Genomic DNA, 19,054 nt, shown 5'->3' with positions numbered 1-19,054 from the left:
AAATCAACATAAAACATGTCTGGGTTCGAAAGTCCTAAAAGTCTTTTGAATAAAACTGAAGTTTTGCAGGTGCACAGTGGGGCGAGAAAAGTAGTGAGTTTTGAATAAAATCGTTAATACAAACTGATACTAATGACACATATAATAGAGAAATTAAAGTAAGAAATAATTCCTTTTGAGATACAACTAACCGTCTGTTATGATAGAGATGGTTGTAGGTTGAAGGTATTAAAAAGGAACCAAAGGTTCGTTGGATTTCAGATTTGATACAAAATTTCATCACATTCAGTGCAGTGGTTAATCCATGAAAGAGTAACAGATAGACAGATTAGAAAATCGTCATCAAAATCAGCAAAAGACAGTTTCATACTGTGATATTAAATTTATTTTTAAAACAATCGCAGTCGGTAGGATTCGAACCTACGCTCCCAGAGGGAATCTGATTTCTAGTCAGACGCCTTAACCGCTCGGCCACGACTGCTGTGAGCTAATCCCTTAATATAAACAAACCAATAAATATACTTTTTATTTAATTACTAATGTATGACCATTGTTAGTACAGATTTAAAACCGTTATACAAATGACTTGCTCCCATTGGTAACTTTAAGGGCTGTTTTAACATTTCTTAGGAGCAAAATAGCAAATCTGGAAAATTTCTCAGGTTCAGAATAGCTTTATTCCAGGAACACCTCACAAATTTTGAGTATTGTCTTTAATGTTCAAAATATTTATTGCAAGTCACCGAAATATTCATCTAATTCTTAACTGTTTTTCAATGACTTAAAAAAAAAACAGTTCAGTCAAAATAAATGGTTTTCGAACAATCTATTTATACTTTTTAATTCTACTATCGCCAACGTCCATACCACGTTGAATACACCGGTTCTCGTCCGATCACCGAAGTTAAGCAACGTCGGGCGCGTTCAGTACTTGGATGGGTGACCGCCTGGGAACACCGCGTGTCGTTGGCTTTTTGCTATTGCTGTTATCACTATATAAGACTTGTTTACTGCACGAACTTAGTCAAACGTATCATTAACATTGAGAACGAAGACAAACAATTGACATTAGTCATAGATTATATATTGAACTCATTTTCCGTAACTTCATTGCATATCGGACTTCCAAGTTCCTTTCGCACTAAGTTTTAAGCCAATCTCATGATGCCCTTCCTTACGTTATTTTTTTACTTGGTTGTGGGGTTTTATGCAAGGCCTTTAACGTGGGTACCACCCATTCATCAGATATTTATCCCGCCAAAATCGTACTCAGTATTGCTGTGTTCCGCTTGTGAGTGTGCCAGTGTATCTACAAGCACAAGGGAATGGTTAAGATTTCTTACGGTGCCATTGTCTATAAGTGGTGGACCATTAGACCACTTACCATCAAAATATAACAGCAACATATGCCATAAAGGCGTGTCACGCATTTGCAGGAAAAATTGGAAAATCACAATCAAAGACATTAAGATGAAGTTTCCATTTAGCTAATGTAAGAAGAAAAAAGAATTGACGATGGTTGATTATATTTCGGGGAAATCTATATCACATGTTTGTATAACGCAATATAATTATGTAAACAATTTTAAAATCTTTCAAAAAGATCAGGTTCCACCGAGATTTGAACTCGGATCGCTGGATTCAAAGTCCAGAGTGCTCACCATTACACCATGGAACCTTATGTATTGTACTTATTATTATAAGTAGTCTATAATTTAATAATTATAGGTAATTACACTTCATACACGAAATGAACACTTGTTCAAATATTTAGAAATAATAAGAAGAATTCTGCGCGCTACAAGTAACGTTTGATATGTTCTTACAATTGTTAAAATGTGCAAACCTCCTGTCTATTCATAAGCAGTTTCGTGAACATGGAATTTGACATTTTGTTGGTTTATCTTCAGGTTACTAGGTAGTTAGTGAGCAAAGATCGACGCTTTTTAGGGTTACATGTAAAATAATAGGATTCGAATAGCAGGTTACTAGGTAATTGCTTCAAATATTGAGTCTACTGCGAGCTCTGCATTGTACACTTCTAATATATATGGAAATATTCTTTACATTATTTTTGCTTATACTTTAAGGATAACTTCAGATTTCTTTGTTTATATTAAGGGTTTGGCTCACAGCAGTCGTGGCCGAGCGGTTAAGGCGTCTGACTAGAAATCAGATTCCCTCTGGGAGCGTAGGTTCGAATCCTACCGACTGCGTTTGATTTTATAGAATTTTCATATAGACCTTCATTTTTTTTCATGGATCGTGTAGGAGTTGACCTCTGCATATATTTTGAACAGATTGAATTCATAAAAAAATATTTAGGCCGTAAAAGATAAGGTTAAAGGTAAAGCTACGCCAAATGTTTGTGGCTTACCAAAAAGCAATGTCAGTATACAAAAATTGGATATCAGTAGAAGAGGCCTTTGAAAAAATTTAAAAGGAACCACTTCAGAATTTGAAAATTAAAGATTTATCATGATGAGACAGTTACGAGTAGACCAAATTATCTGGTGATTAGATACAATTCATTGTATGCAATCGATGGTAACATGGATTGCACTTTGTACGTTGACTACTGTCATACAAGTGGTAACACCTAGACACGCGGTAACGTGTCAGCCAAGTTCAGGTAACAGAACTGGCGAGTAGCACCGTGTGTAATTTTACATGAACCTCTCTTGGCTCTCATTTTAAATTTATGTTTTTGATGGGATAAAAGTCTCAACTTCGACAAAAAGTTTTACGTGTATGTGTCGTCAAATAAAGCCAAAGAATCAAATATAAACAAAAATGAAGTCCCATACGAATATATGTAAATTCTATAAAATCAATCGCAGTCGGTAGGATTCGAACCTACCCTCCCAGAGGGAGCTCAATATTTGTAGCAATTATCTAGTAACCTGCTAGTCGAATCCTATTATTATACATTTAACCCTGAAAAACGGTGACCTTTGCTAACCAATTACCTAGTAACCTGAAGATAAACCTACAAAATATCATGCAACTCTCAACGAAGCTATTCATAAATAGGCAGGAGGTTTTGCACATTTTAACGATGTTAAGAACATATCAAACGTGGGCTTGTAGCGTGCAGAATTCTTCTTATTAATTCTAAATATTTGAACAAGTGTGAATTTTTTGTATAAACTGTAATTACCTATAATTATTAAATTATAGACTACTTATAATAATAAGTAACATACATACGGTTCCATGGTGTAATGGTGAGCACTCTGGACTTTGAATCCAGCGATCCGAGTTCAAATCTCGGTGGAACCTGATCTTTTTGAAAGATTTTAAAATTGTTTACATAATACTATTGTATTATACAAACAGGTGATGTAGATTTCCCCGAAATATAATCAACCATCGTCAATTCGTTTTTCTTTTTACATCAGCTAAATGGAAACTTCGTCTTAATGTCTTTGATTGTGATTTTCCAATATTTCCTGCAAATTCGTGACACGCCTTTATGGCATATGTTCACATATTTTGATGGTAAGTGGTCTAGTGGTCCACCGCTCATAGACAATTATTTGAATTTAAAAAAATCCAGAAGAAAAAGAAATCTTAACCATTCTTTATATTACCTATGCGTTAGTTGGAATCTATGATGTTATCTCTTGTGCCTGTAGATACACTGGCTCGATCACAAATGGAAAACACAACAATAATGAGTAAGATTTTGGCGGGAAAAATATCTGATGAACTGGTGGTACACATTAAAGGCCTTGCATAAAACCCTACCACAAAGTAAAAAAATGACGTAAGGAAGGGCATCATGAGATTGACTAAAAACTTAGTACGAAAGGAACTTGGAAGTCCGATAGTCAATGAAGTTGTGGAAAATGAGTTCAATATATAATCTATGACTAATGTCAAGTGTATATCTTCGTTCTCAATTGTATTGATACGTTTGACTAAGTTCTTGCAGTAAACAAGTCTTATAATATAGTGTTATCAGTTATAGCAAAAAGCCAACGGCACGCGGTGTTCCCAGGCGGTCACCCATCCAAGTACTGAACGCGCCCGACGTTGCTTAACTTCGGTGATCGGACGAGAACCGGTGTATTCAATGTGGTATGGACGTTGGCGATAGTTTAACTAAAAAGTATAAATAGATTGTTCGAAAACCGAACTTTTGACTGAACTGTTTTAAATAAAACTAGTTATAACGTTCCGGTTGCACGTACGTTACTCAAGATACCAATTGAGAAATCGTTGGCGGTAGTTGTAAATAATATTTCTTTTGTTCCTCAAATAGACAAATGCCACCTTAGTCTACCCGTGACCACGAACGCTGTAAAGTGCTCGAAACGTCGGGATGCCAAAAATAATTAATATACGCGATTCAAATCCGTTATAACAAGTTTCATCTAAATGTGTAATAATCGCGAAAATTTAAGACAATATTATGTGAACTGTTTTATTTCGAAAAACAGTTAAGAATTTAATAAATATTTTGACTTGCAATGTTTTGAGATATCAAAGACATTCTTCAAAATTTCGGAGAATTCCAGGAATAAAGCCATTCCTGAACTGAACCTGAGAAATTTGCTAGAATTGCTATTTTGCTCCTGAGAAATGTTTAAACAGCCCTTAAATTTTATTTCAAGTCATTTGCAAAACGGTTTCAAATCTGTACTAAGAATGCACTTACACTTGTAATTGAATAAAAACTATATCTTATTAGTTTGTTTAAATTAAGTGTTGCATAAGTCTTCGAATTCCGTCTTCAAGATTTATGTCCAGCAATTAATGCTACTTAGCTCTCTTCTATATTCATAACGAATTATTCGAAATTATCTGTTACCGCGTATATTAATAAAAATATCTATCTAGCTACGCCATACTCTTCGGAGTGTTTCCCGGACTGAAAACTTGTATAAAAGATAACGCAGTCGGTAGGATTCGAACCTACACTCCCAGAGGGAATCTGATTTCTAGTCAGACGCCTTAACCGCTCGGCCACGACTGCTGCAAGCCAGACCCTTAATATAAACAAAGAAATCTGAAGTTATACTTAGAGTATTACCAAAAATATAAAGAATATTTCCATAAACATATATTAGAAGGTTATAATGTAAAGCTCGAAGTAGACTCAATATTTGAGGCAATTATCTAGTGACCTGTTATTCGAACGAATCGATGGATCCAATTGATTCTGCGGAGTTTCTTGGCCTTACTGTTGATGCCAAGTTGCAATGGGGCCCCATATTAACGGATTGGCGAGTAGACTAAGTTCGGCATTCGCGGTCAAAAAAATTAGATTATGTACCGATGTTGATACGGCTCGCTTAGTATATTTCAGTTACTTTCATAGTATAATATCATACGGTATTGTGCTGTGGGGCAATGCAGCCGCTATCCATACCATATTTGTGCTACAGAAGAGGGCTATTCGCGCAATTTATAACCTAGGAGCTAAAGAATCGTTAAGGAATAAATTTAAAGAAATCAAGATATTGACTGTTGCTTCTCAATATATATTATCTAATGTTATGTATGTACGAAAAAATATTAATGATTTCATGAGAAAATATAATACTCATAACATTGGTACAAGGAACAAACACAAACTTGCTACTCCTGTTACTCGACTGCGTAGAGTCAGTAACTCCTTTGTGGGGCAATGTATACGGTTTTACAACAGGATCCCAGAAAGCGTTCAAAATGCCTCTGTTGCCAAATTTAAAAAAAATATTAAGGAACGCTTGTATGCAAAAGGTTATTATACAATTAATGAGTTTATGATCGATAGCACACCTTGGGAATGAAACGATCGCCTCCTGGCTATTTCATCTCATATTAAATTGTTTATTTATATAATACATAAGACAAACAAAAAAAAAACCCGCTGAGTTTCTTTCGACGGTTCTTCTCAGGTCAGGGTATTTTCTTTCCGAACCGGTGGTAGTGTTTCAATTGACCATCAATAAGAAAGTGTAATGCTTCTATATTGAATAAAGTTATTTGAGTTTGAGTTTGAACCCTATTATTTTACATATAATCCTGAAAAGCGGCTACTTTTGCTCACTAATTACCTAGTAACCTGAAGATAAACCAGCAAAATGTCAAATTCCATGGTCACGAAACTGATCATGAATAGGGAGGAGGTGCTTGTTGTGCGGAGGTGTACCGGTTCCGAGTCAAGGCGAGGAATCGCAGAGACCGTCCAGGGTCGGCGGAGGTAGGGTGGATCAGAGCTCTAGCCCAGCAAGCCCTTATCGCCCGATGGCAGGAAGACCTGGGGTCACCCACGGCGGGCCTGGCGACAGTGGAGGCGATCCGTCCCCACGTGAGTCGCCGGGTCGCGAGTAAGAAAGGCACGCTCACCTTCAGGATGACGCAGGTGCTTACCGGGCACGGGTGCTTCGGTAAGTTCCTGCACTGAATAGCGCGGCGGGAGGTGTCACCCTCCTGCCACGAGTGTGGTGCGCCAGTCGACACGGCGCACCACACCCTGAGTGAGTGTGCCGCGTGGGGTCCCTAGGCGAAGACATCTCGCTGCCGAGCATTTCGTTGACGATTTGGACGTGTTGGTCGGAGATGCGCCCCTTCGATGAAAACGTGATGTCGCAGAAGGAAGCCGCGGAGCGGGAGCGGGAAGAGGATGCCGCTGCAGACCCGCTCCGCCGTAGACGACCGGGGAGGAGGAAAAGGCGCTACGCGCACCTTCTCCCCCCGCCCAGGGCGTCACGGTAGCATGCGTAAGCGATCCCGTGGCGCCCGCCGAAAGACGATGAGGGTACCGCTGGTTTTTTAGTGGGTAAGGGTTGGTGGTCCAGGGAACCGGGGAGTCACACACACCCCCCACCTTCCAGCATGTGGGGGAAGCGCGTAATGCGTTTTTCCAGCCAGAAAAAAAAAGAAGATGTTTGTTGTACATTTCAACCACATTAAGAATATATACAATAATTATAATAATTAATTAAGAATACTGAGTACGATTTTGGCGGGATAAATATCTGATGAATGGGTGGTACCCACTTTAAAGGCATTGCATAAAACCCTACCACAAAGTAAAAAAATGACGTAAGGAAGGGCATCATGAGATTGACTAAAAACTTAGTACGAAAGGAACTTGGAAGTCCGATAAGCCAAAAATGGTATGGAAAATGAGTTCAATATATAATTTATGACTAATGTCAATAGTATATCTTCGTTCTCAATGTTATTGATACGTTTGACTAAGTTCGTGCAGTAAACAAGTCTTATATAGTGATATCAGCAATAGCAAAAGCCAACGACACGCGGTGTTCCCAGGCGGTCACCCATTTTTTGTAACAGAATTCGCAGTCGGTAGGATTCGAACCTACGCTCCCAGAGGGAATCTGATTTCTAGTCAGACGCCTTAACCGCTCAGCCACGACTGCTGCGAGTCGAGTTCCTTGATAAGAAACTTCTGAGTCTGACATGGTACTTTTTTTTCGCCACTATATAGTGAGGAAAGATTCACATGAACAATTTTAGAAAGATAATGTCCTAAAAGACAATATGAGATAAATGTAAAGTGTAAAATTCATTTGGAGCGAAGTGTAGAATGTGGAAGAAGAATCAGACCTTAATATTCGTAGCACTTATCCAGATAACCTGAAATGTAATTAATAACTTTACACGTCCGACTGTAAATCATCATGACCATTTCGCACCCATCGCTTAGTAAGTCAAAGCAAAATCATCAAATGGTGATATTGTATGGTCAGCAGAACGAGGCTCACCATGAATAGGCAGGAGGTGACATTTGTATATGTTAACGACACTAAGAATGTAGTGTTAATGTGAATATAAATGTCAATATTAACTGATCTAATACATACAAAATTTGTCTTCTGACTTTTTTATATTTGAACAAGTGTTCATTTAAAGTATCAAGTGTAATTACCTATATTTATGAAATTAAAGACTACTTATAATAATTAGTAACATACATACGGTTCCATGGTGTAATGGTGAGCACTCTGGACTTTGAATCCAGCGATCCGAGTTCAAATCTCGGTGGAACCTAATTTTTATGACAGATTTTGAAGTTGTTGATATTCACTCTAGAATATATATTATGGGACATTGGTTTGACCGAAATATTAGAGGACTGCGTTACGTGTAGGGCCTGTTCTTACACGATGCATGGATCCCAGCAGTCAGGGTTATTAAAGACGAATCTTTAGTTAGACAAGGTTAACTATTTACATTTTTTTTCAGCTATTGCTAGAATACATAACGATTAAGAGCCCTTTCTCACCATGAAGGGTTGTCTGCTATCTTGATCCATCTAAAGATAGAGACATGTCAGTGCCAAAACAATTTATATGATACAGTTTTGCTGCTACGAAGAGCTGTCTCAACGCCCGTTTTTGATAAAATGTAAATTAATCTACACTAAACGGTACTAATATGCCCAAATGCACATTCTGAAGTCTAAAATGATCATCAAAATAAGAAAAAGATATTCTAAAATCGATGAAAAAGCTTTGTTTCATAATTTCTTAATTCGACCATTAATGTTGCAACTGTAAGAATCTTTTTCGTAGAATAATATGCACTCAATATTTATTTTACGCCTCCTTCTGTAACTCAAATACCAGTACAGAGCTTGAATACCTTCATCATCCATGTTGTAAGAGCAGGCCTTGTCGATGGCACCTAATATTTCATCATCATCATCAGACCGTTTTTGTCCACTGCTGGACGTAGACCTAACCTAATATTTAGAGGAAACCTTTGTCTCCTGTCTATTATATGGTATCATCGACTTTATACCAGTCAAAAAGATCAGGTTCCACCGAGATTTGAACTCGGATCGCTGGATTCAAAGTCCAGAGTGCTCACCATTACACCATGGAACCATATTATACATCGATATTATTAGTAATTACTTTAAATCGCTTTAACTAATTACACTTGTACAAACACAAATTAATAATCTATATTAGTATCTATTTGTGTTTTAGTAAATAGTAATACATCTTTCAACTGTTCATCTTCCATAAGTTTCATCAAATCAATATATTTATGGCACTGAAAGATCAATTATCAGCTAGTTTAATTTACAGCATAATAAAAAAAAATTGAAACCACTTGTCTTAATAGTCCCTTGGTAGGTGGTAGGTAGGTGTTTCCTATCACCGATATTAACTAGTTATCCTTTTAACAGAGATGTTAAGTTCTGGGTATTTTACTGTAAATATCGTCTATGCTCTGCGCAACTAAATCGAAATTTTAAAAGCCAGTACAACCTATTTTCCACATTGAATGATGTACTCTTCACTTATTATATACTACTTGTGCCCGTGACCTGACGCGTTGGAATTTAACAAAAAATATATTATTATAGCGTAAGTTACTATTTATTAAATCAGTTACCTGTCAGTGACATCCCGTCAAAATCTATACAGCTGTTCCAGAGATTAGCCGAAACAAACAGACAGACAGACAAAAATAGTAAAAAATGTTATTTTGTACCAAGTATACATACATGTGCATTGAGTAAAAAAAATTGTGGGCTATTTTAATATTACATACAGACACTTCAATTTTGTTATATGTATAGATGATCGGACGAAAACCGTTTTATTTAATTTTAAGTCATTGTTCAGTTGCCTGTGCTTTAACCAAATCATGCTAACTATTTTTTTTTATTGTATAGGTTGGCGGACGAGCATATGGGCCACCTGATGGTAAGTGGTCACCATCACCCATAGACAATGACGCTGTAAGAAATATTAACTATTCCTTACATCGTCAATGTGCCACCAACCTTGAGAACTAAGACCTAACCTGTAGTTACACTAGCTCACTCACCCTTCAAATCGGAACACAACAGTACTGAGTACTGTTATTTGGCGGTAGAATAACTGATGAGTGGGTGGTACTTACCCAGACGGGCTTGCACAAAGCTCTACCACCAAGTATTTACCTCATATTTTCCTTCTTTATGTACAAGAACTAAAATAAGACCTAAAATTGTTCCCTGCGCTACCCCTATAACTCCTTACATTACATTATCCATAATCTCTTAAATGATGTTGCATGTTGCAATGCAGATACTACATATACTTACAACAGAATTTGTTTATTTACTACATCGCATTAAAAACTTCTAAAATTATCACTGTTTCTTTCTGTCCATGTATTATATACAAACATCTTCCTCTCGAATCACTTTATCTATTTAAAAAAACGCATAAAAATCCTTTGCCTAATTTTAAACATCTAAAATAGTGGTATGCGACTTTGTTTTATACTATGTAATGATTAGGAAAAAGTGATAGTAATAATTACTCAAAAAAATCTATTTATATTATTAATTTACCAGAAAAATCTTTTTATATTATTCGAAAACACTATCGCCAACGTCCATACCACGTTGAATACACCGGTTCTCGTCCGATCACCGAAGTTAAGCAACGTCGGGCGCGTTCAGTACTTGGATGGGTGACCGCCTGGGAACACCGCGTGTCGTTGGCTTTTTGTTGCCGCTGATATTACTATTAAAGTCTTTAAGAACGTAGTGGAGCGTATTTATATCATTCAGAACAAAGATAGGTGAAAATTCATCGCAGAATAAAATAAACTAATTCCACTTACGTCTGTTTTATTTTAATATGTGTCGCAGAGCAACGTAAGCAGTCTCAACTTGCAGATATTTGGTTTTAATCTAGATAATAGTAATTATTACTCATTTTTATCGATATCTTCATAATTTTGAGTTCATATCAACACATTTCTTGAAGGGCCTCCTTTAACAATGACATCTGACTGTCGGACGGGTGGTCTACTCACTAGCGCCCTCACTGCCTTGGTTCGCCTTCCATGGTACAATATGAGTTTCAAGACAATCTCATATTACACTACTTTAAGACTTCGCATTTCGCTTTCTAAAGTTATGTATGTCTAGCAAATAATGCTACTTAGCTCTCTTTTATATTTATAACAAATTGTTCAATATGACCAGTTACTGCTGCTGCTTATATTGATAAAAATATATGTCACGTCGAAGATATGCACCCTGGGCGTTGTTAGTTGATATTCTTCGGAGTGTTTCTCAGACTGAAAACTTATATAAAAGATAACGCAGTCGGTAGGATTCGAACCTACGCTCCCAGAGGGAATCTGATTTCTAGTCAGACGCCTTAACCGCTCGGCCACGACTGCTGCAAGCTAAGTCCTCAATATACACAAAGAAGTCTGAATTATTATACCCCTAGTTAAACAGTTAAACTCTGCAGAATTGTGTGAGTAATTATTTAGAAACCGACTTTATAAGACTAATTCACAATGAGAGTATTTTCATAATATAACATTAATTTGCAGCAAAGCGTAGAACGTATAACATTTTATGAATTCTAAATATTTGAACAAGTGTTCATATTGTGTGTCAAGTGTAATTACCGATATTATTTAATTGTACACTACTTATAATATTAATTTATATACATGAGGTTCCATGGTGTAATGGTGAGCACTCTGGACTTTGAATCCAGCGATCCGAGTTCAAATCTCGGTGGAACCTGATCTTTTTGATAGATTTGAAACCTGTTAATATTTACAACATAATAGACAGGAATAAACAACCTATATTATAGGGTTCACAGAAATATGATATAGCAACTTTATGAGAAGGTCCTGTTGTCACAGGATTCTTTAAGGCTTTTTGTGCAAGGAATTTGTAGTAGTAATAAAACTGGATATTGTTTATTTAGATAAGGTCACAAAAATAACGTTTTTCTTCGGCTGCTGTTAGAATATACAACGATTATGTATCCTTTCTCACCAAGCTGGACCGTCTGCTATCATGGAGGTAGATGCCACTTGCATATCTCTCTAAGGAGATGGATATACGTTCTCGCAAGCAAGACTTTAACAGTAATATCAGCAGCAACAAAAAGCCAACGACACGCGGTGTTCCCAGGCGGTCACCCATCCAAGTACTGAACGCGCCCGACGTTGCTTAACTTCGGTGATCGGACGAGAACCGGTGTATTCAACGTGGTATGGACGTTGGCGATTGCTCATTTGAATAGCAGAAATATTTTCTTCGAAAACAAGTTTTATTTTAATAACAGAAAATTATACTCAAATGTGGCATGTTAAAGTTATTGTTCGATATTTCGGTGCTTTCCTTGATTAAAGCCACTTGGACTTGGACCAGGGACAATTTACTCCCAAGATGTCTAGATAATGAAATCTCTTAAACTTCACTTAAAGAGCACACACACAAAATGAACACACGTTTAAATATTAAGAATTCATAAGACTTACATACATTGACCTCTTTGCTGCAAATAACTTTAATATTACGGAATTACCATTAGCATTAAATCTTGGTAAAGTCGTTTACTAAAAAGATTGCCCCCACAAGTAGAGTTTATTGTTGAACTAAAGGTTCTTTCTCTTCTGTGTTTATTTTGAGGACCGACTGTGATTTTTTATACACTTTTCATAATAACGTGGAAGCAAGAAATCTAAAATCTTCCTAAATTCCTTAAAACGAATGTCGCGTAAGAATCTGATGGATTGTGACGCACTATAACCCTTGTGATGGACCATTGGGGCTTTGAGGGGCTAGGGATTACCTATCATGACTTTTATAGACTTTTGACGACCTCCATGGTCAAGTAGTGTGTACAGCGGTTTTCATGGGTACGCCACTCTGAGGTCCCGGGTTCGATTCCTGGCCGAGTCGATGTAGATTACCGTTAGTTTTCTATGTTGTCTTGGGTCTGGGTGTTTGTGGTACCGTCGTTACTTCTGATTTCCATAACACAAGTGCTTCAGCTACTTACATTGTGATCAGAGTAATGTATGTGATGTTGTCTCATATTTAAAAAAAAAAATATATAGGACATCCTTACCTCTACCCTTGTGAACCATCAACAACAACAATAACAAAAACAGCCTGTATATTCCCACTGCTGTGCTAAAGGCCTCCTCTCCCTTTGAGGAGAAGGTTTGGAACATATTCCATCACGCTGTTCCAATGCGGGTTGGTGGAATACACATGTGGCAGAATTTCTATGAAATTTGTCACATGCAGGTTTCCTCACGATGTTTTCCTTCACAGCTGAGCACGAGATGAATTATAAAGACAAATTATCACATGAAACAGCGGTGCATGCCTGGGTTTGAACCCGCTATTATCGGTTAAGATGTACGCATTCTAACCACTGGGCCATCTCTGAACCTTCGCGCACGGTTAATAGAAATATATAATCTCTTCTTGATGAGACTCCTGTATGCATTCAATAGTGCTAACCAGAAGGAGAATGAATAGTTATGTTTCTCTGATACCAGATATACCGTAGCGTCGTCATCGTCGTCAAGGAATTCGTAAGCCATAAAGATTTGATGAACCATACGCAACACAATTTTACAAACAACACTATTTTAAACACTATTTACTAAAGCATAATAAGTGCTTAATACGGTGATTAATCTGCGTTTGTACAAGTGTTATTAATTTCAGCAATTTTAAAGTAATTGCTAATAATATCGATGTTTAATACGGTTCCATGGTGTAATGGTGAGCACTCTGGACTTTGAATCCAGCGATCCGAGTTCAAATCTCGGTGGAACCTGATCTTTTTGGTCGGTATAAAGTTGCTCATATAATATGATAGACAATATAGGTTTCATTGAATCATTTCGAGAGCAGGCTTTAACAATGTTCGTTAAGGCCTTCTCTCATGGACAATGACGGTAATTCAGCGCTGTGCTTGTATTTAAGACAAAAAAGGGCGGTTAAAGAAATTTTAGGTGCACCCTATTCTTTGAGAAATATTTCTATCTATGGTTCATTTAAGTAATTTCGAATCAAAGATTACTTATTTTCTTCCGAATGTGTATTTCTTTTGATGATCATTTTAGACGATTTTCAATTGGCAATAGTACAAAGCAAGATTCAGAAAGTGAATTTGGTACTGGCCTCCTTACTACCTTGTTTCGCCTTCTAAGGTACAATATGGCTGAGATGCTAGACAATCTCGTAATACACTTCCTTAAATCTTCGAATTTCGTCTTCGAGAGCTATGTCCAGTAAATAATGCTACTTAGCTCTTTTTTATATTTATATCAAACAAGCTGTGCCCGCGACCTTGTACGCTTTTAAATTTAACAAAAAAAGCCTAAGTTACTCCTTATTATTACAGTTACTTGCCAGTGATAGTCCCGTCAAAAACAGTCCAGCTGTTCCAGAGATTAGCTGGAACAAACAGACACAAAGACAGACAGACAAAAATTATAAAAAATGTTATTTTGGCATTTGTACCGTGTATACTTACATATGCATTGAGTAATAAAGGGCTATTTTAATATTACAAACAGACACTACAATTTTATTATATGTATACGTTGTTCGATATGTTTACCTACCTACCGTAAAAAAAAATATATGTCACGTTAAAAAGATGCATCCTGGGCGATGTTAATACATACTCTTCGGAGCGTTTGCCGGGCCGAAAAATGTATAAAAGATAACGCAGTCGGTAGGATTCGAACCTACGCTCCCAGAGGGAATCTGATTTCTAGTCAGACGCCTTAACCGCTCGGCCACGACTGCTGCAAGTCAAGAATTCAATATACACAAAGAAGTCTATGTACTACCTTTAGTTCAACAATTAAACTCTCCGTACTGTGTGAATAATGATTTAAATGACTGACATTAACGAGATTAAATCCCAATGTATCTCACATTTCCATAATATAGCATTTATTTGCAGTAAAGTGTACAATATGTATTCGTCTTATGAATTCTCAATATTTGGACAAGTTTTCATATTATGTATCAAGTGTAATTACCGATATTATTAAATTCTAGACTACTCATAATAATAAGTACAATACATGAGGTTCCATGGTGTAATGGTGAGCACTCTGGACTTTGAATCCAGCGATCCGAGTTCAAATCTCGGTGGAACCTGATCTTTTGGACTGGTATAAAGTTGTTAATACGATATAGTACACACTTTAGGTTCCATATACGGCTGCTGTCACACGCTATTCTGGTATTTGAAATGAAAAAGAGGCGTAAAAAATATTGGGTATATACTATTCTTCTAGAGAGATTTCTAGAAGGAATATTTGAAACATTAATGGTCGATTTAAGAAATTTTGAATCTAAGCTTTTTTAATCTACTTCCGAATGTCTTTACCTTGTTGATCATTTCAGACGATTTTCAATCGGCAAAAGTATGGAACAAGATTCAAGATTCAAATTTCATTTCGGTACATTGGGGCTGCATCATTGTTAGATTAATTTACATTATGTCCAATTCGTTGAGGCAGCTCTTCACAGGCGTTTTTAAACGGAAGTTTTGCTACATATATGTAAACCATGGACAGCAAAAAGAACTAACAAGTCTATTCTCGAACAACTGAAGATAGCTACCAGACTATCCACTATATGTTACCAACGAGCTCTAAGATATTTTGATCATATTGCCCGGAGACAACCAGACAGTCTGGATAAACTGGTTGTAGTAGGGAAAATCCGAAGGCAAGAGATCACGCGGTCGACTACCCGCTGGTCCGACCAGATTCAAAATATAACGGGACTCAATATTCCAACTGCCCTGAGAATAGCCACGAACAGAGTGGTGTGGAGGAAGGTAGTCGACACATCATTATATCGCATTTCAGGATAAGCACGACTTTCAGTAATGAAGCATACGAAAGAGTTGCTAAAACGTCCGTCTAAAAACCCTGATCCTTTATATTGCTCTGATCCATGAACAGTATAAATGGCACTGCCACTGGCATGTCTGTGACTTTAGACGGACCTAGGGCTCTTAATCGTTGAGTATTCTAACAGTAGCCGAAAAAAATGTTAATAGTTTGGCATTATCTAATTAGCTATACATTTCGGTGGAACCTTGTTCACCTATCAATTCTATAGTAAATATCAACAACTTTGAAATCTATCAAAAAGATCAGGTTCCACCGAGATTTGAACTCGGATCGCTGGATTCAAAGTCCAGAGTGCTCACCATTACACCATGGAACCACATGTATGTTATTTAATATAATAAGTAGTCTAGAATTAAATAATATCGTTAATTACACTTGACACACATTATGAACACTTGTTCAAATATTTGTATGTAATTCATAAAACTAACCCATACTGTACACTTGATTGCAAATAAATGCAATTATGGAAATATCTCACATTGGGATTTAATCTCGCTAAAGTCGGTCACTTAAATCTTAGTTTTCACACAAGTACGTAAAGTTTAGTTACTGAACAAACGGTAGAATTTAGAATTCTTTGTTTATATTAAGGATTTGGCTCACAGCAGTCGTGGCCGAGCGGTTAAGGCGTCTGACTAGAAATCAGATTCCCTCTGGGAGCGTAGGTTCGAATCCTACCGACTGCGATTTTTTTATTGACTTTTCATGATATTGTGATTTAAATGAAAGACAATATTTGTTTATAACAATTTTGACTCTTTTGTTTATATTGAGGAGTTGACTTGCAGCAGACGTGGGCGAGGCGTTTGACTAGAAATTTGGCTAGAAAGAAATGATTATCATCATCCGTATCGTTAGAAATGGAGACTCGTGTCTTCTAGTTAGCTCATATTCGAAGAGCAGTGCCTTTGGGACTGAAAGGAGGGCGTTGTGTCATATATTCTCGGTAGTGTAAGTTCAAACCTCAACTATAGTCGCTCTGTTTCATTTTTCCTCACAGATTACAATGGCTACATCAGGAATCGCCCCTCAAACAGTCAACCCTGATGTTTCAATAAAGACCAGAACCTTAAAGGCCGGCAAAGCACCTGCAAGCCCCCTGGTGCTGCAGATATCCATGGGCGGTGGTAGTCACTTTCCATCAGGTGAGCTTCCTGCTCGTTTGCCACCTATCACATAAAAAAAACCCTCCCCGAATGGCAATAGCTCCGCATCAGTCATTATAAAAGTCCCATAAGTTTTCCGACGAGTATTTCCATCCATGCTCTGGGTGCATCTCTGGAGGTGAAAGATTATTATTTTATAAACAAGGACTTTTTTGAATACTTATTATATTTTATTCATCGCATCAATAGGAATTAATAGTTAAAGTATTTTTGACATCTTTCACGGAATTTAAGTGCGCGTAAAGTTTCTAGTACAAGATGAAAGTGTACTAAAATATTGATTTGATGAACCTTATGCAACGTGCATAGTTTAAATATATTATAATTTAATTGGTAATAAATATTTATTGATAGAATGGTTCCATCTTAAATAGTTCACATGTTGTTGCAACCTTATTTTTAAACTTCTGCCATGTATTGCAAAATCGAAATGACAAACGCAAAATAAATGATTTTAAGGACAATTAAATTCGTCTAAACGAATTATTTGAAAATCCATGATTTGATAAATAAGTAAAATACAACAAAAGGTAAACTTTTAATAAGATTGAACCATGACGATGCGAGCAAGACCGTTGTAGTCATTCAGGGGCCCAAATCGTGGACGACGTCTTGTTTTTTCTTTTGGTTATTGATATTTACAACATCATACGTAATTCATTCCCCTTTATTTGAGGCCGTTGGCGTTAGCTCACGTCACCCACACCTTTCACCGCCTCAGGGTATATGTAGTAATACTTCGTATAAGAAATTATAAGCAAACAATTTTTAATATTAAGGGTTGCATATGCAGCAGTCGTGGCCGAGCGGTTAAGGCGTCTGACTAGAAATCAGATTCCCTCTGGGAGCGTAGGTTCGAATCCTACCGACTGCGATTTTTTGCTGAATTTCGATAAATCTGCTTTATATTAATGTATTTTATACCTAATGTTATTTAATTTTTATACCTATGAACCTAATGTTGATGCTCACCTACACTTAGGGCTCCAGGTTTCTAATTCTCCCCAGGAATCATTAATAATGTACATAAACCACTAGTACCTCTTGTAACATCTCTGATCATCTTCCTACTGTCCCATTTTTAAAATGTTACAGTCATTTCAACGCTGCACTATCTGTCCTCAGTGTAAGCCGTCTCTCAATAAGGTACTTGTAAAAGCAATTAATATATTCATTAATATAGAGTTAAAAGCATGTATCGTAATATTTATTTTAATTTTGTTTAAGGTCTGAGATATATTACGTCTGCAGACACTCTGATGGGTTATCCAAATTGTTTTGTAATAGCAAATATCATTTATTCAATGAAAATAACGTACATATATTAGATAATACTAGAAACATACTGATTTTCACCCTAGAGAGACGGATATCTTAATAAAAACAGCTAGATTGTGGGCTTTCAGAGCTGGAGGTTCTGATTTATAATATCAGAGTATATTAATTCCAATCAATAAAAATTATCATTAAAAATTTCGCAGTCGGTAGGATTCGAACCTACGCTCCCAGAGGGAATCTGATTTCTAGTCAGACGCCTTAACCGCTCGGCCACGACTGCTACACGTAGTTTCCTTAATTTAAAGAATATTATTAAATCAAGATAAATTAAATAGAATACTATTAAATGAAATCGCTAGGAAGGCACTGGGAACAAGAAACAAGAACTTGCAAAACACGAAATCGCCGCAACTGTACTCCATATTTCATTTTGGTTAGTGTAAAGTTTGTATAATCAGTGATATCGTCAAAAATGTTAGAAACGACGTCAGGATGGTATGGATACCTCTCACCCGTAAAACTTTAAATATTAATCCAACTTTCAAGAAAAATCTATAAGTAAGTAATAGCTTGTAGATGTCCTAACTAAATGACCCTCATTACTTTTTCTATTTTGTTATGTAAGTAGGTTGACTGTCAAATGGACTACGTGGTAAGCTGGAAAGCTTGTATTGGTACCTATCAACTATCGACCTTGGTACCTAAAATTTTGTGTCACTTGTATAGTATACTGTTCTATACACCCTTTGAAATGGAAAACGGCTTCAAATATTCTGTTAAACAGCTTAAAATAGGCATAAAATGGTTCCTATCCTACCTACCCAATTTAATATAACCAAATAAGGCTATATTACACAAAGTAAATTCAAGTTCTATTTTTAAATATTCTGTTTAGTTATGACATTTAAAAACATTAGTTT

The 19,054-nt window shown here is 36.6% G+C and overlaps 21 non-coding genes across 21 annotated transcripts; 10 read left to right on the top strand and 11 right to left on the bottom strand.

Annotated features, from left to right (window-relative positions):
* Nucleotides 1–399: 399 nt before the first annotated feature.
* Trnas-aga lies at nt 400–481 on the bottom strand. The gene has a single exon. It is a non-coding gene; the product is annotated as a tRNA-Ser (tRNA).
* Nucleotides 482–853: 372 nt separating this feature from the next.
* LOC124531504 lies at nt 854–972 on the top strand. The gene has a single exon (XR_006966551.1). It is a non-coding gene; the product is annotated as a 5S ribosomal RNA (ribosomal RNA).
* A 634-nt stretch (nt 973–1,606) lies between these two features.
* Nucleotides 1,607–1,678, bottom strand: Trnaq-uug. The gene has a single exon. It is a non-coding gene; the product is annotated as a tRNA-Gln (tRNA).
* Nucleotides 1,679–2,134: 456 nt separating this feature from the next.
* Nucleotides 2,135–2,216, top strand: Trnas-aga. The gene has a single exon. It is a non-coding gene; the product is annotated as a tRNA-Ser (tRNA).
* Nucleotides 2,217–3,210: 994 nt separating this feature from the next.
* On the top strand, nt 3,211–3,282 carry Trnaq-uug. Its single transcript has one exon. It is a non-coding gene; the product is annotated as a tRNA-Gln (tRNA).
* A 696-nt stretch (nt 3,283–3,978) lies between these two features.
* LOC124531544 lies at nt 3,979–4,097 on the bottom strand. Its single transcript, XR_006966587.1, has one exon. It is a non-coding gene; the product is annotated as a 5S ribosomal RNA (ribosomal RNA).
* An 802-nt stretch (nt 4,098–4,899) lies between these two features.
* Trnas-aga lies at nt 4,900–4,981 on the bottom strand. Its single transcript has one exon. It is a non-coding gene; the product is annotated as a tRNA-Ser (tRNA).
* A 2,316-nt stretch (nt 4,982–7,297) lies between these two features.
* On the bottom strand, nt 7,298–7,379 carry Trnas-aga. The gene has a single exon. It is a non-coding gene; the product is annotated as a tRNA-Ser (tRNA).
* Nucleotides 7,380–7,938: 559 nt separating this feature from the next.
* Trnaq-uug lies at nt 7,939–8,010 on the top strand. Its single transcript has one exon. It is a non-coding gene; the product is annotated as a tRNA-Gln (tRNA).
* Nucleotides 8,011–8,777: 767 nt separating this feature from the next.
* Nucleotides 8,778–8,849, bottom strand: Trnaq-uug. The gene has a single exon. It is a non-coding gene; the product is annotated as a tRNA-Gln (tRNA).
* Nucleotides 8,850–10,351: 1,502 nt separating this feature from the next.
* Nucleotides 10,352–10,470, top strand: LOC124531503. The gene has a single exon (XR_006966550.1). It is a non-coding gene; the product is annotated as a 5S ribosomal RNA (ribosomal RNA).
* A 605-nt stretch (nt 10,471–11,075) lies between these two features.
* On the bottom strand, nt 11,076–11,157 carry Trnas-aga. Its single transcript has one exon. It is a non-coding gene; the product is annotated as a tRNA-Ser (tRNA).
* A 286-nt stretch (nt 11,158–11,443) lies between these two features.
* Nucleotides 11,444–11,515, top strand: Trnaq-uug. Its single transcript has one exon. It is a non-coding gene; the product is annotated as a tRNA-Gln (tRNA).
* A 374-nt stretch (nt 11,516–11,889) lies between these two features.
* LOC124531502 lies at nt 11,890–12,008 on the bottom strand. Its single transcript, XR_006966549.1, has one exon. It is a non-coding gene; the product is annotated as a 5S ribosomal RNA (ribosomal RNA).
* A 1,500-nt stretch (nt 12,009–13,508) lies between these two features.
* On the top strand, nt 13,509–13,580 carry Trnaq-uug. Its single transcript has one exon. It is a non-coding gene; the product is annotated as a tRNA-Gln (tRNA).
* An 898-nt stretch (nt 13,581–14,478) lies between these two features.
* Trnas-aga lies at nt 14,479–14,560 on the bottom strand. The gene has a single exon. It is a non-coding gene; the product is annotated as a tRNA-Ser (tRNA).
* A 288-nt stretch (nt 14,561–14,848) lies between these two features.
* Trnaq-uug lies at nt 14,849–14,920 on the top strand. Its single transcript has one exon. It is a non-coding gene; the product is annotated as a tRNA-Gln (tRNA).
* Nucleotides 14,921–15,931: 1,011 nt separating this feature from the next.
* Trnaq-uug lies at nt 15,932–16,003 on the bottom strand. Its single transcript has one exon. It is a non-coding gene; the product is annotated as a tRNA-Gln (tRNA).
* Nucleotides 16,004–16,294: 291 nt separating this feature from the next.
* Trnas-aga lies at nt 16,295–16,376 on the top strand. The gene has a single exon. It is a non-coding gene; the product is annotated as a tRNA-Ser (tRNA).
* A 1,272-nt stretch (nt 16,377–17,648) lies between these two features.
* On the top strand, nt 17,649–17,730 carry Trnas-aga. Its single transcript has one exon. It is a non-coding gene; the product is annotated as a tRNA-Ser (tRNA).
* Nucleotides 17,731–18,332: 602 nt separating this feature from the next.
* Nucleotides 18,333–18,414, bottom strand: Trnas-aga. Its single transcript has one exon. It is a non-coding gene; the product is annotated as a tRNA-Ser (tRNA).
* Nucleotides 18,415–19,054: the final 640 nt, after the last annotated feature.

This window comes from Vanessa cardui, chromosome 7 (assembly GCF_905220365.1).
Source record: "Vanessa cardui chromosome 7, ilVanCard2.1, whole genome shotgun sequence".
In the NCBI taxonomy this organism is placed as follows: domain Eukaryota; kingdom Metazoa; phylum Arthropoda; class Insecta; order Lepidoptera; family Nymphalidae; genus Vanessa; species Vanessa cardui.
Note: the sequence above shows the minus strand (reverse complement) of the source record. Positions and strands in the feature narration are given on the sequence as shown.